The sequence below is a fragment of the Lolium rigidum genome, chromosome 1 (assembly GCF_022539505.1).
Source record: "Lolium rigidum isolate FL_2022 chromosome 1, APGP_CSIRO_Lrig_0.1, whole genome shotgun sequence".
In the NCBI taxonomy this organism is placed as follows: domain Eukaryota; kingdom Viridiplantae; phylum Streptophyta; class Magnoliopsida; order Poales; family Poaceae; genus Lolium; species Lolium rigidum.
In genome coordinates, this window is record NC_061508.1 from 52,427,436 (window position 1) to 52,442,968 (window position 15,533).

Here is a 15,533-nt window from a genome sequence, read left to right on the forward strand (position 1 = left end):
GCGGGTGCCGCCCTACACCTAAGATAGGTGTAAGGGCGGCTAGATGTATAAGGGTTGCACTACGACAGCATATGATACGAAGAACAATGCTAACCCTAACACATCTAAGATAACTACGTTGCTCGCCATAAAAAGGCTTCGATGCGAGCAACGCATGAACAACGTAATAAGCTTATGCTGCCTAGATCGCAAGATGCGATCTAGGCAGCATGGTGCTTACCAGGAGAAACCCTCGAGACGAAGGAGTTGGCGATGCGCCGAGATTGATTTGTGTTGAACGTTGGTTGTTGTTTCTTTCATAAACCCTAGATACATATTTATAGTCCGTAGACTTTCTAATGTGGGAATAATCCCAACCGTGCACGAGGCAAACTCTAACTAACCGACACGTAATCTAATATGTTACAGATACAAGGGCAAACTAGCCCAAACTTTGCATATAAGTCCGATTCACGTATTTCTTCCGTATATAATCTTCAAGCCCATCTTGATCGCGGCCCACCTCTGACTCGGTCAAATTCTGGTGATAACATCATGACGCCGGTGGCTTCGCCGGCAGCTTCATCAGCAGCTTCGTCGACACCATCATCACCAATCCTGGGAAGCCCGATTCGATTCGGCTCCTACGAGTTTACTCCACACAGCGATTCCTCCCGCTCGAACTTCTCAGATCTACAAGGGAACATGGAGATGACCTTCGGCAGCGTCCACTACAACGTCAACGCAGAGGAATCCTTCGATTGCTGGAATCCCCACTTCCGGATCGACGGGTTCAAGCGCGTCACTCGATCTGTCGGCTGGGCTGACGGGATCGACGTGCTCACCCGTGCCCTCGACTCCCCGCTCGGTGTCCTCCATGTCGGTAGGGTCGGATGACTCCTCATCCTCGAAACTAACTTCGTACTACTGCCTGAACTGCGACACCAGGCACGGGCTGGGATCAAGCGACACGCCGTTCATCTGCAACGCCCAGTATTCATCGGGAGAGGACAGTATCGACAGCATCATCCAGGGAACCACCCGAAGAACAGCACACCATCAGGTTTATGTCACCAATAACACGGGAAACGCAAGGCGCGAGAGGAGACGAGGACCATACCCCCGTTCCGGTAGAAGGGCAAGTTTTGAAAACAGCGCCGAGCAACCGTGACAGCGATTACACCATCGCGGATGAGGAGTGGGCGGCAGCCAGGGCAGCGATACTCAACAACACGCCGCTCCCCGCAGGAACTTCGGTTGGAACCCTCAATGCTTATCGCTCCATACTAGAGAAAAACCGGGAGCACCTGTCGAAAGAGCAAGCCACCCTTGAGAGACGCCTATCTGCGGCGGATTGATCCAGCGAACGACGAAGGGGCTCGCAAGGGAGCGCCTCCCGAAACACTCACGGAACAGGCAAGAACCGGTCAAGACTATCCAGGCTCTCAGAAGATGACGCCAGAGAAATAACGTCGAATCTGACCAAATCCTTTATGACTATGGATACCGCAGGCATGCCACGGCCGAAAACCGTTGCAGGAGCAACGGCCAACCTCGCCGCATACCTCATCAACCAACGCCCCGAAGGATCCATGGCTCAAGCTCATCGAGGTGCCCTGGAGAGTCTCGCAATATTGGGGAACAACCTAGCCCCGCCAAAAGAAAGGACCACCGTCCAAGGCAGTGGGTCGAAACATCATGCGAGAGATGCTCGAGACGAAATCACCCAGAGCAGGATCGACAAAGCAAGGCGGCGACGCGCCGCTAGGAAGGACGACGACAGCGATTCTTCGGATGAAGACCAGGAGTACGACGGCGAGCTCAGGGGAGCCGACTGTCTAAGTTACAAGATCCGCGAAACGATGCCGCCCAAAAAGTTCAAGCCTAACCCTACCGATGCCGCTAAGTACGATGGGCAGCAAGAACCAAGGTCCTGGATAGACGACTACCTGCAGACTGTGATCCTGCACAAAGGAAACCAGATAGCAGCAATGCAATGCTTACAGCTTTACTTGAAGGATTCAGCACGGGCCTGGCTAAGGGGGCTGCCGAAAGGTTCTGTTAAATCATGGGATGACCTAGTAGATGCCTTCGTCGCCAACTTCCAAGCAACATACAAGAGGCCCGTCGGGATCGAAGAGCTGCGGAATTGCCGCCAGAAGCAGAAGGAGTCGATGCGTTCATACATCGGGAGGTTCACAAAACTCCTGAACGCCGCCGAAGACGTATCTGTCGACAGAGCAATCGACGCTTTCAGCGACGGCGTTCAGCGGGAAAGCTACATAGAGGAACTCGGGCGCAAAAAGCCGAAAACCATAACCAAGTTAATGGAAATCGCCAACAGCTGGGCCGATGGCGAAGACAACGTTCGAAAGCCACGACAGCGCAGCGACGACGAAGAGGATGACCAGCCGAAACATGATTCGGGTGGCCGTAGGGATCGCAACAAGAGAAGGAAGAACCGCAGTTACGATGACAACAACTTGGTGGCCGCAGGCTACTCTGATCGGCAGGGCGATCGGTATGATGACAGGCGAGACGATCGACAGGACGGAAATCAGAGCAACTCTGGGAACCGTGGCAACTATAAACCACGACAACAGAGAGCACCCGAACTACCCTACGCTGAGCGAGATCAACGCCCCATGCTACCTGCATTCATATACCCATTCCAAGGATGGTAAAATAAAGTCTAGCCACCTGCTCGGGGACCGTCGGCAGTTCATCGATATGCATAAACTCATCCGGCGAGCGAAGCCGGCAACAGCTACCGCCACCACCGCCACCCCCACCGCAACATCAGGTCCAGCAAGCTCAACCTCATCAACCCAACGAGGCATTTCCACCACCACGTGGGCAGATGAGCATGACCCATAGGACAGGTGTCTCGAAAAGAGAGATGAAGAAGCTCACACGAGAGATCAACTTGGCAGAAAGCATCATGGCAAACATCCCTGAGTACGTCGAATGGTCCTCTCATAACATTACGTTCAGTCGAGCAGATCACCTGATGACCATACCAAAACCAGGTCACGCGGCCTTGGTAGTCGAATCACAAATTGGGGGGTTCAAGATGAGCAAAGTTTTCATGGATGGTGGAAGCGGGCTAAACCTGATATTTGTCGACACAATTAGAAGTATGGGGATCACCATGAACATGTTGGAAGAAACAGACACCTGCTTCCACGGGATCCTTCCAACCGCACCGGGCTACTATCTTGGCAAAGTCTACCTGAATGTCATCTTCGGCAGGGCCGACAATTTCAGGAAGGAGAAGAACGAGTTTGAAGTGGTGAACTGGGAGTCACAGTATCACGCTATACTCGGGAGACCAGCTTATGCCAAGTTCATGGCTGTGCCGCATTATGCATACCTCAAGCTGAAAATGCCTGGGAACAACGGGACAAACATCACAGTCTATGGAAGTTTCTCACGCTCGGACAATTGTGATCGCGACTTTCAGAGGATTGCTGCAAAGTTCGGGTCACGGCAAGAAATCGTCGACCCTCCTCCCAAGCTGTCTATACGAGAAATCAAAGAAGAAAAAGATGGCAGGGACACCAAGAAGAAGCCAGCCGCTCTCACCCTTAAAGCTTCGGCAGCAGAAGCTTCGGCAGCAGAAGCTTCGGCAGCAGAAGCCTCGGCAGCAAAGGGTTCGGCAGCTGATGGCACATAAGGCTTAGGAGATAGCAAGACGATGGCAACCACCGCTCAAACCCCTGACGAAACCAGCAACGCTGCAGCAATCACTAACGCGGTGAAGAAGCCAGAAGAAGAGAAGAACCCCTTCCTCGACTAAGCAGTTTACTAGCCTTTATTCTCTTTTTTTTTCCTTTATTATAAACAGGGCTTCCCCTTTTCCGCCCTTTAGCTTACCTTATTAATAAGAGCTTAAGCCTTAATTCCTTGTTAAGCATTGCAGTAACGACAAACTTCTAAGCCCCATCACTATGCAAACATAGTACAAGGCAGAAGATCACGCTCCAAAAAGCCTCTACGAGTGCTAAAGGACGTTCACCTTTCCCTCCGCTATAGATGCCTCTACGAGTGCCGTAAATAGCAAGAGTTTGGAAATACATATAAACAACAACCCATGTTCGATATTTTACTTATGGAAATATCAAAGGAACAACGGGCTCATCGGCAGAACCACTACACCCGAAATATTCGGGAGTGCCTGTCAAAATTTAAGACAGTTGAAAGCAAAGTTGCACATACAACAGGTTTAGCAAAACCTGCAACGCGAGCTGATCACTCAAATGATTTGCTAACCAACCAATATACATACATATAAACGAGCAACTAAGATTCGCTCAAGACAAAACTTGCCAACGGCAATAACATGGTAAAAGTACATATGCATGTACCTACCGAATAAAAAGGCGTCATAAATCCAAACACTTGGATAAAATAGCCAAATTGTCTATTTACAAAATGGACATTTAAACCTTGAAATCACCCTTGCGGAGTTTCTCCTTCTTCAGGTACCCTTGAGTTCTCCTCGAGTCTATCGACAATTATGTTGGCAGGCAACAATACCTTCGGATACAGTGCCTCCAAATCTCCAGTCGCGTTGGCAATCGACGACAAACCTGGCGAAGGATAACGGGCAAGCACAAGGGCAAGTGTAAACCTGGCCCTCGCAAAAACCTCGCGAACGTACCAAGTCTCGAATCTTCTTGGCATTACCAAATTCAGACATCAAAGTAAGGAGCGTCGGGGAACTGCGTTCAAAGGGAACATTGTCTTCCAAACAACCCTCATAGCTTTGTAACACTTGTCAAAGAAGTTGTGGACCTGCTGAACCCGATCCTGAAATTGCGCGACAGCCGAAGCCTTCGAGTGCTCCCGCCAGAAAATCTCTTCGGATGAGGATAGCTGGGTCAATGCATTCACACGTTCGTGAATCCGTTTGTTCTCCTCTGCACGGTTCAGAGCTATGACTGGCACAGAAGTAAGCAAAGGATCAGATAAGATTCTATCAATCAAAGGGCGCAGAGATAGAAGGACTCACAGTTCAAGCTTTCGGTAGCCTTATGTAGCTCAGTAAGAGCATACCGCTCTACGTCGGCTGCAATCTCGCTCTTCTTGTTGACAATTGCAGCCAAGGCGTAAGTGCTACGCAGGTCCTTTTCCATCTGCGTGATTCGGTCCTTCATTCGTTGGACCCGATCACCTTCGGGAAGAACGCCCGAAGAGTCATCAACAAACGAGGGCACCGGGAAAACCTGCAGGCAACAGCGTCAAAATGATGATGGATATGGGCAAATCAAGCATCCAATGTAACTCCCATCGGGAGAGGTACAAGAAATTCCTATCAGAAGAAGTACAAACGAAGATATTATGACAAAAGTACGCTAACAACATTGCCAGCACAGTGTTCATTACAAACTTGGCTTCTCGCAACAGAATAATGTTTCATACTAGCCCAAGGATAAAATTGTTACAACAATCAAGGAGCTTGAGTCTGAGTCGACAGGCTGGGGCCAGCCGATACCTTTCCCGACGAAACTAAACCAAGGAGCTGGCGAGCACAAGTACGGGCGGATGCTGTCGTAAAGGCGCTTAAGTTAACAAGTCGCCCATCTTTCTCTTTCGGCAGCTCCTTAGTCATTTCTTCAATGTCAGCCTTAAAGCCGTAACCCATCATAAGTTGGAAGGCAAGGAGGGCACCATAGGTACACTACAAGAGATGGGGGATTTGTTGACGAAAACCCTGGTGACAAAAATGCATACCGTCATGGATGTGTCCTTATAGGTGACGAATTCATCTTTCGTCAAGCATTTAAGGTAATGCTTGACGGTATGATTTCTCGTCAAGAAAAAATCGTCACCCATTACCCAAGCGGGAAGGGCTTCCATCGTGTATCGTTAATAGGTGACGAAATCAAAGATCGAGGTGACGAAATATTACTAAGTTACTTTATTAAATGTTATTAGTTTTATATATCATGCGTGACCCACTTGTCGGGAACATATTTAATTAAGTAAAAATTGTGGTTTGGAAGAATCGAACAAGGGCTTCGGCGTGACCGACGCGGAGTCTTACCGCTAAGGTAGATATGGAATTTTGATCCGGATCCGTAAGTAGTCTATTCTACATATTTATTTCAATGGTGTGATCTAGATGTTACGACATAATAATTCCCTTATTAATATTTATGTCGGCCGAGGGTGCCTCGTTTAAGTCGCCCGCTAGCGAACACGGCCTATATAGATGCTCTTGCTAACGATCGAATCGACTAGGGTTCTCGTCGAGGTGAGAAGAATTCGTGAAGGCTCCATTGTGGTGGCGGCGAGACGCATCATCGGTGAGTTGTCCTGATTGTACGTTAGGTCTAGATTTTTTAATCGGTTGTCAAGATCTGTTACGAAGAACGTTGGCATGTTCTTAACCGAATTGTAGGCAATGGATCGAAGTTGGATAACTGATGGCACCAAGAAGTTCACAACAAAGTACATGGCAGGTGTTAGGGATTTCATCAAGTTTGCGCGAGAACACTTGGACAATACGAGATGAACCAATCTTGTGCCCTTGCAAGGATGCCTAAATCTGATATGTCAGGATATAAAAACAGTCGAGGATCACTTGCAATTGTTCAGGTATGTCCATGACGTATACAAGATGGACTAGACATGGGGAAGATTTTAGTGATGACGAAGGGCGGGATAGAAACGATGATGGTGCGTATGATAGTGACAACGATGAAGAGGAAGACAATGGTGTTTGTTATGTTGATGATTCGTCTAGTATGATCGATGAACTGCAGAGTCCGGAAATAAAGGTCCCGACCTGCCAAATCTGTATGCTAATCTAATTGAGTCGGCGAAAAAAGAACTTTATGAGGGATGCACCTCTTTCACTAGGTTGTCGTTCATCATTAAGCTCCTTCATGTCAAATCATACAGCCGGATAACAAACAGAGGATTTGATCTCTTACTTCAGCTTTTACGTACAACTTTGCCAGATGTGGACTTTCCCAAATCATATGCTGATGCTAAGAGTGTTCTTTCTGATGTTGGGCTTGGTTATGAGACAATTCATGCATGCAAGTTTGATTGTTCTTTATTTTGGGGAGATCACAAGGACGATACGAACTGCCATGTTTGTGGATTATCAAGATATAGAGACCCTCTTGGAAAAAAGAAAATCCCTCACAAGGTGTTAAGGTACTTTCCTATAATTAAAAGGTTGCGAGAGACTATTTGTTAAAAAGGAAATGTCGACACATACTAGATGGCACAAAGAGAAGAGGGTTGTTGAGCCCAATGTACTGAGGCACCTTGCTGATGGTGAGGCATGGAAGCACTTTGATGGCAAGTTTGATTGGTTTGCTAAAGATCCTCGTAAAATAAGACTAGGTTTTGCCACGAGACGGCTTCGAGTCCTTTTGGAAGTATGAGTAATCCTTACGAGTATGTGGCCTGTTTTTGTGATTCCTTACAACTTCCCACCATGGATGTGCATGGATCAATCGAATTACATGATGGCATTGCTAATCCCGGAAAGTATTCCCCAGGGAAAGATTTTCATGTATTTATGCAGCCACCGATAAAAGATATGATGCAGCTATGGAGTGGTGTGGAGACATTTGATGCATGCACGAGAGGAATATTTCCCATTGCATGCTGCGTTTCTTTGGTCTATTCATGATTATCCTGGATATGCCACTATGTCGGCCGAAGCACAAGAGGATTTCATGCGTGTGTGAATTGCGATGAGAATCCTTGCGCTGAACCTTTGAAAAACAAAATTGGATATATTGGGCATCGGCGATTTCTTGATAAAAAACACCCATACAGGAGAAGCAGACTTTTCAATGGTACAACTGAGACTAGAGAGCCACCAAGGAAGTACACACCCAAAGAGGTAGCTGCGAAGGTAGAAATGGTTAAGGATTTTGAACATGGGAAAAATCCAATAAATAGAAAGCGGAAGCGTGCAACTGCACCCGGTGAACCAACATGGCACCTGAAAGTCAGCTTACATCATCTACCGTGCTCGGCGGAACTTAAGATAGCTCACAACTTAGATGTGATGCATATTGAGAAGAACATATGTGACAATATTGTTGGTACACTACTTGAACTTGAGGGCAAGAATAAGGACAACTGTTAGTGCTAGAATTGATTTGAGGAAATTCAAAATGTGGAAGAAGTATTGGTTGGAGAAAATTGTGAAGGATGATGATGATGCGACGAGTAACTTATGCGAAGCCCCCGCACCATGGACGCTTTCGAAGGAACAGAAGAGACATTTGTGTAGGTATTTGGCAAACACTAGGTTCCCGGATGGTTATTGCGCAAGCCAGGGAAGATGTGTGAATATTGATGGTTGTAAGGTTACCGGTATGAAGACGCATGATTGCCACATACTTCGCAGCGAGTGTTGCCTAGCTGGGCTCAAGGGAATTGCATCTAAGGAAATGTATGTGGCTATTGCGAGCTAGGAAGATTTTTTAGGGAGCTGTGTGCCAAAACCCTGAAAGTTGATGTGCTGAATCAATTGAAGGTTGAAATTGTTGTGATCCTATGCAAACTTGAGAAGCTCTTCCCCCAGCTTTTTTTGATGTAATGGTGCACTTAGCTATTCATCTTCCTGACGAGGCTCTTTTAAGGGTCCTGTTCATTATGGTTGGATGTATCCAGTTGAGAGAAGATTAGGTTATCTAAATTCTACGGTCCGTAACAAAGCAAGGCCAGAAGGTTCTATCACGAGAGAGCTACATTGTTGATGAGTGTTTGATTTTTTGCTCTAGATTTTTCAAGGATGGCACAGAAACAAGATTTAACAAAGATGATAGGAACCAAGACATTCGGAGAAAACCTGATCTCGACGAGATGGAAGTATTTTCGAGTTGGAGCTAAAGGTCTTGGGAAATCCATTTTGAAACATTTTGACAAGGAATTTGACAAAATGGTTTGGTATGTGCTGAACAAGCTGTGACGATGTAGAACGTTATATCAACTAAGTAGTTAGCTTCACTTTAATAACTACTTCTCAATGTTGCGGACATAATTGTCCTGTATTTCATATGTGTTTTTTCTATGTTTCGATGAATTCCGACAAGAATTGGGAGGTAGGGGTGTGCGTGACATCGAGGAGACGGTTCGAGAGAGTTTGCAGGTTGGTTTGCAAACCATGTGAGACAGTTGGACAATGCATCGGAAGATTTGAAGTCTCGGCTGCTTGGGCCGGACCGGCGTGTAGTAGTATACGCTGGTTGCAACGTAAAGGGTGCGAGGTTTCGCACGCTTACTCGGGATAAAGACACGAAGACTCAAAATTCGGGCGTAGCGACTAAGGGATCTTTTGGTGATGCGGATGAGACCGACTACTATGGTGTTCTGCAAGAAGTTCTTGAACTGCGAGTACGGGACTAACAAACACGGTGACAAGTCCAGTGTACTTGTTTCGTTGCGGCTGGTTCGACCTTGCGAGCAAGGGTTCGAAGATAAAAGATGATGGTTTTTTAAAAGCGTTAACACTTCTATCCTATGGTTCAAGAATTCACCATTCATATTGGCGATCAAGCTGAAACATGCTTCTATTTGGAGGATACAAAGTTTGGTGATCCGTGGAAAGTGGTGCAGAAGTTCAGCCATAGACATGTGTACGACGTTCCGAATTAGAAGATGGTAACGATGATGCATTTGTACGGAATGAAGACGCATACCGGGAGGATGAAGGTTCGAGTCGACCATACATTTCATGATGTTGTCGACCTAGACGAGGAAGCAGATGTGGAAGCGAGAGGAGGATGATCATCGTGCTGTCTTGAAGTTGTACGTATTCATGATGCTCGTACAATCCGTGAACTAGAGAATGCGGAAGATAGTCCCAATGTTGACATGGATATGAGCGAAGATGAACTAGAGAATCAGGAAGATAGTCTCATTTTGGAAGAGAACATACATGATGACGAGGGAAAAAATTCAGAAGAAGATAGTGATTTAGATTGATAGAAACATGTAATGCATACAACCAAATAGTCAATCGTAAAGTTTACCCCCTACATAATCCCACTATACAATCCCTTCACACAAGAGCGGCCAGGGTAGCGATATGACATAAACACACAATGGGCACACACAAATTGTAGACTAAAACAATTATATCATATGATAAAGATTATATCATAGGATATCAACTGAAACTTCAATACCACCACGGCCGCCCTGGTTGAAAAGAATGAGAACAACATTCCCGCATTCAAAGTTATACTCCTTAGTAAACTCCGACCAGCAGGAATCGAACTTCATCCTTCCATCAGTAGTAGTGTAGTATGCACCCTGAGGGTGGTAGCCATAGTCATCAACAAAAAACATGCCTCCCCGCTTTCAGAGATATTCAAGGACCTAACAACTTCCTTCGGTATACGCTGAATAATAAAAATTAAATTATATATGGGAAGGATATAAAGGATAACTAAGATTACATAAAGAAAACGAGAATTATACCAGTCCATTGCCCTTCAAATCAGTATTCGTCAAGGTGTGCACAAAAACAACACCAAGACCAAGACCACGCTCACGGAGAAGTTGTTCCTTCTTCAATGTTTGAGCAGTAGTAAGCATAACACCTTTAGTGTGGACAACTGCAGCTTGGAATTTCTGCATACAAATTTAAAATTAATAAAAGAATAAAAAGAGGAGATATAACATCAGTTATATTAAAAAAATGGGCAACACATGGTAAAAGATAAAACAGAATTACCATCGACACGATGCTTTTCAGTGCCATCAGGACCTACTGCAAAAATCCCAAACAGTTCAGGAGCACTATCAAACCCAAACATGATACAGTCACCAACTTTCAGGTCGTAGTCATGAAGAAATTTTTGGTATCCAGGCACCAAAACACGTGTCTTCGAACCGCCTTTCTTAACATGAAATTTGTACTTCACTTCATCCGATGTAACGACAAAGAAGATATTACCAACAAGGTTGTTGAACCGCCTCCTCACAAAACAAGGCACAATCTGAAAAAACAAGTAGAACAAAAATGCGTAAAATAAGGATATAGTCTAGAATCTGTCAACAAAAAAGATACATTCTAAAAAAGGATATATACCATAAAGTCATCAAATCTGCTTCCAAGATAACAACGAAATGAACCGAGAGTCTCCCGCCTCTGCCGACAATGATTGCCCATCGAACCACAAACAACACAGCTTCATCCTGTGTATATTTAGCAATTACCAAAGCTAGTAAAAAATACAGGTAGGTAGGGCATATTCATAGAAATCTATCCATAGATCTGAAACCATACACACATATATCCATAGATCTGAACAAACAAGATTATTCAGAGGACAAAAAGGATTTTCAACAAACAGAGAAAAAGGAGGTGAGGTGAAGTAGTGACATGTAAAAACATATTTTCCTACCTCTCAAAACAAACGAAAATCTTCAGAGAGAAAAGAGTTTTTCAGCAGAAAAGAGAGAGAAAGAAGATGAAGGAGACTTGCTTCACCGCATGAACAAGGGAGGGCAGAAGGCAAAACCAACCAGGGGCATTATAAATACAATAAGTAGTAGTAACTGCCTACAACCGCTATTTAATGAGGCCGTGGGGTAGATGGTGGTTGCTATCCTGTAAGTTCAAAAGTCAAACACAAAGTATCTCATGCAAAAATACATTGAATCATAAAGTTGCACTTCAAAATTATTTAAAACCATATGATTTACAACTTCAAATGTACAACAAAATGTTGACTACATGCCTTTGTTCGGACTATAGGTTAGGTCAACAATTATGGCATGTTAGTCATTTTTTCAACATACATAAAAAACAAATGCTCATTTGTGGACGAAGTGCACAATTATACCAAAGTAGGCATCACTTCAACACATCAAACTACACCAAACCTCATGAAAAATTTAAATTTGAATTTTGCACATGAATGTCACAACATTTACTCAGTCCCACTAGTTACCGATGATTTTACATTGAATTTAGCATTTATTATGAGTTTTACTCGTTTTCTCGTCATTTTTTAATAAAAAATCAACAAACACCTAAAATTGTCGAAAAATCTGAAACTCCTTAGGCACACATACCTACCCTTCATGACCACTCACAAAAATTTGCAGCTCAATCTGAGTATTTGAAGTGCAGCTTGCTTGAAAAAGAGCCCTTCACCGACATGATCGATGTGGGTCCACACATGGATCGACCCAACCAACATGAGGTTCCACAAGTGTTTTCGGACAAAATCTCACATGTGTGAACAATAACATGTATATGTGGGATGTGTTCTCACATATACCTCACATGCAAAAGGTTTTACAACTTCCGGGGTCGACGATTCGACCGTTATGCCGAAAATGCCCTCACTTGTGTAAATTCACATCAAACTACACCAAACCTCATGAAAAATTTAAATTTGAATTTTGCACATGAATGTCACAACATTTACTCAGTCCCACTAGTTACTGATGATTTTACATTGAATTTAGCATTTATTATGAGTTTTACTCGTTTTCCGTCATTTTTTAATTAAAATATACATGTACAGCTTCCATTTTCAGAGTAATATTTTTTCTTTCACGGCAAAAACTTGTTCCCTCCAAATTGTAGTACGCCGGCTGCCAAAACGCCCAAATTTTTTGTTCCCTCCACTCCTCCCGCGCACCCCACCTATCAAATATTTCGCCCTCCCTTATATACGTCGTGCCTCTACCCCATGATTTACGAGCATCTTAACTACCCACCCACCCGACCTCATCCTCTCGTGCTCACCCCGATCCGGTGTCTTCGCCGGACGTTCATCCATCTCGCATCTATCTCCCCGCCGGTGGTCGCCATGGCCGGCGATCGTCGAAACGTCTGGGTGAAGGAAAATCGCACACACACGCCGAAGAAGGCGCCCGGCTCGAAGAAACGCCAAGGTAAATCTGTCGGTGATCGGCTTGTTGTTGTGTTTTTCGGATGGTTAGATCGAGAGATCGGTTTTACATGTCTACCACGCCCGTTTGACCTATATCTAGATCTTGCATATTTGATAGATCCAATCCCGACATCATACGTATAGGGTTTATCGTTTTTATTGCATAGACAATCATGCCGTGCTATACAATCTTTGCCATCCCGCTGCTGTACAATCTTTTGCATAGACAATTGTTTGCCGAAACACTTAACTGAACTAATTCCAGCCGTTGCCGAAAACAGCCTGACGAGCTACAGTGAACAACGACATTGCTTCGGACTTTTATTCGTCGGCTTCGAGGGAAGCAGAGTTTGATCTAGAACAATTGTTTGTTGTTTTCTATGAAACTAGTTAGTTTGCACGTGCAATGCACGTCTTAACAATGTAATGAAGTTTTTTTAATCATGTACTTTGTTTCATCAGTCTATTTATTTCCACAATTTTTGTTTATCTATGTCTTTCAAAAGTCAAAAATCAAATTTTAGCACATATCTGAACTTCTATCAGCACATATCTGAACTTCTATCGGTATAGGACTGAACTACCGATACCTCATTATGTGTCAATTATTTGTTACGAGTAGATATCTAAAAGCACATGATGGCCTGTGGTGACCCTGCATACCACTGCATGTTGTAGTATGCCAGTCGTTGATATAACATTCACGAAGTACCATTCCGCAAATATTACATCCCTCAGAGTAGTACAACAGAACATAGCAGGGTCCATAACTCATTCACTTATTATTACAAGCATCAAACATATATTGTCTTGGAGCTCCTCTTGGGTCCTAAGAGGAATACTCCTGGGTTCGAGGTGAACCCAACTCAACTTACAATATAGGAGTCTCAGTAAACTATACATTTATTGCCTTGAGCAACTAAATACTAAGAGTTCGGGCTGCTCGGTTACTACTACTACAGGATGTCTCTAGGCTTGATCTCCTCCGGAAGCCTCCCCAGATCCGTAGACTATGAGATAGTCTACGCCTTCAACACCTCCTGAGAGGTCAGGTTCTTCATAGCCGATGAACTCGGCTCCTTCATTGTTGTCGTAGTCCTCCTCCAGACGATTCAGACAATCTAAGCATGGGATTTAAGAGTGGTATGAGTACGAGCGTACTCAACAAGTTCATTATAGATAAGAGGTGTTTAATGCACTAGCTACGATATTAGACCGGAAAGTCTAATATCAATGCAAGTTTTGATAAACATTTCTTCAAGAGATTGCTTTTATTTCAAAGAGCTATGTCCGTCAGCCTTCACCGGTTTACTAGAACTTCATGGAGCTCCTTTCCGGCCGCGTTCGCAGTTCCTCAATCCCGGAACAGGGAGTGACAGGTCACAGTTCTTTACACTCGCGAGGTGTGTTGCTTTACCCATAAGAGATCTTAACCTTGGTGCCAACCGGGCAGCTTTCCCGTCCACACTTCCTTTGGTGTGAGGCCCGGTATAAGGTCTAGCCAATCATGTTCCTCCGCTACCTCGCACACCCACCCTTTGTTGCATACCCCAACCCTGGGTCCTCGTTGGTCCTCTTACACCAATTAAGGATGGACCCCGACCACGACAACAGTTTGGGACTCGTTAACCAAACTCCTTCGCCGGTAGCTGCAACCCATCATAGACCACTTACCGTGGGGAATTAGAATGGGATCCCCACCCCACCGCTTGCCCAACCTGGGTCAAGTGTCTACGGTAAGCGCATCCGTTGATGTACGAGAGGTGGAAACACTTTTGACTACTCCGTCCCACTCCGGATCTTATGGTTAACACGGGTATTACGGCACAAGAATCACTGGCGACATTTGTTGTTTAATCCTAGATGGATATTAACCCTTGCAATGGAACCTCCACCATATCAACACAATCCATGGTTCCATTGCCCACCACATAGTCATATTCATAGTTATGAAAGTAGTGGTTTTGGTTTTTATGCAATAGTGATAACCATAGTACTTTGCAAGTAATTTGATAGAAATACTCAAATGACATGAGCAAGCGATGAACTTGCTCGAACACCGCAAAGTTTTGCAGTTGGAAGGTGTGGACTGACCCTTGTCCTCTGGTTCTGAAAAATAGCATCATTGTCCGATAAGGGCAATGGTTAAAGAAGCAATTATGCATGATTCCAGTTTTAGGGTTTTGTTCCCCCCTTCCGATGTCGTTATTATTTCATGTGAGAGGTTAATACTAAGAATAATTTGGAGATATTATCTTTAGAGTAAATACAACCTTGAAATGTTGTCAAGGTGTTTTTCTAGCCCAAAACATTAATGGACTTACTTTTATTATAAAAAATAATATGTGTGATTTAAATGTTTATTTAAATCATCAAATCATGACTTATTCATATTTGTCTTTAATAATTCTCTTTAATATTTTATTTAGGTAGAGAATTTTATGCTGATCAGTTTTTATATTTTTAATTATTTTTTTAGAGCTATTAATAATTTTCTATGATTATTCAAAGTTTCAAGCATTTTTATTTGTTTGTGAAAAGACAAAAACACCCTCGGGCCCACTGTCGGTGCAACCCGATGGGTTAGGTCGAACCGACCGGCCCGGTCCGGCTCGACCAGCCCCACTCCTCTCTTCTCCTCACGCGCGATCGAACCCTAAC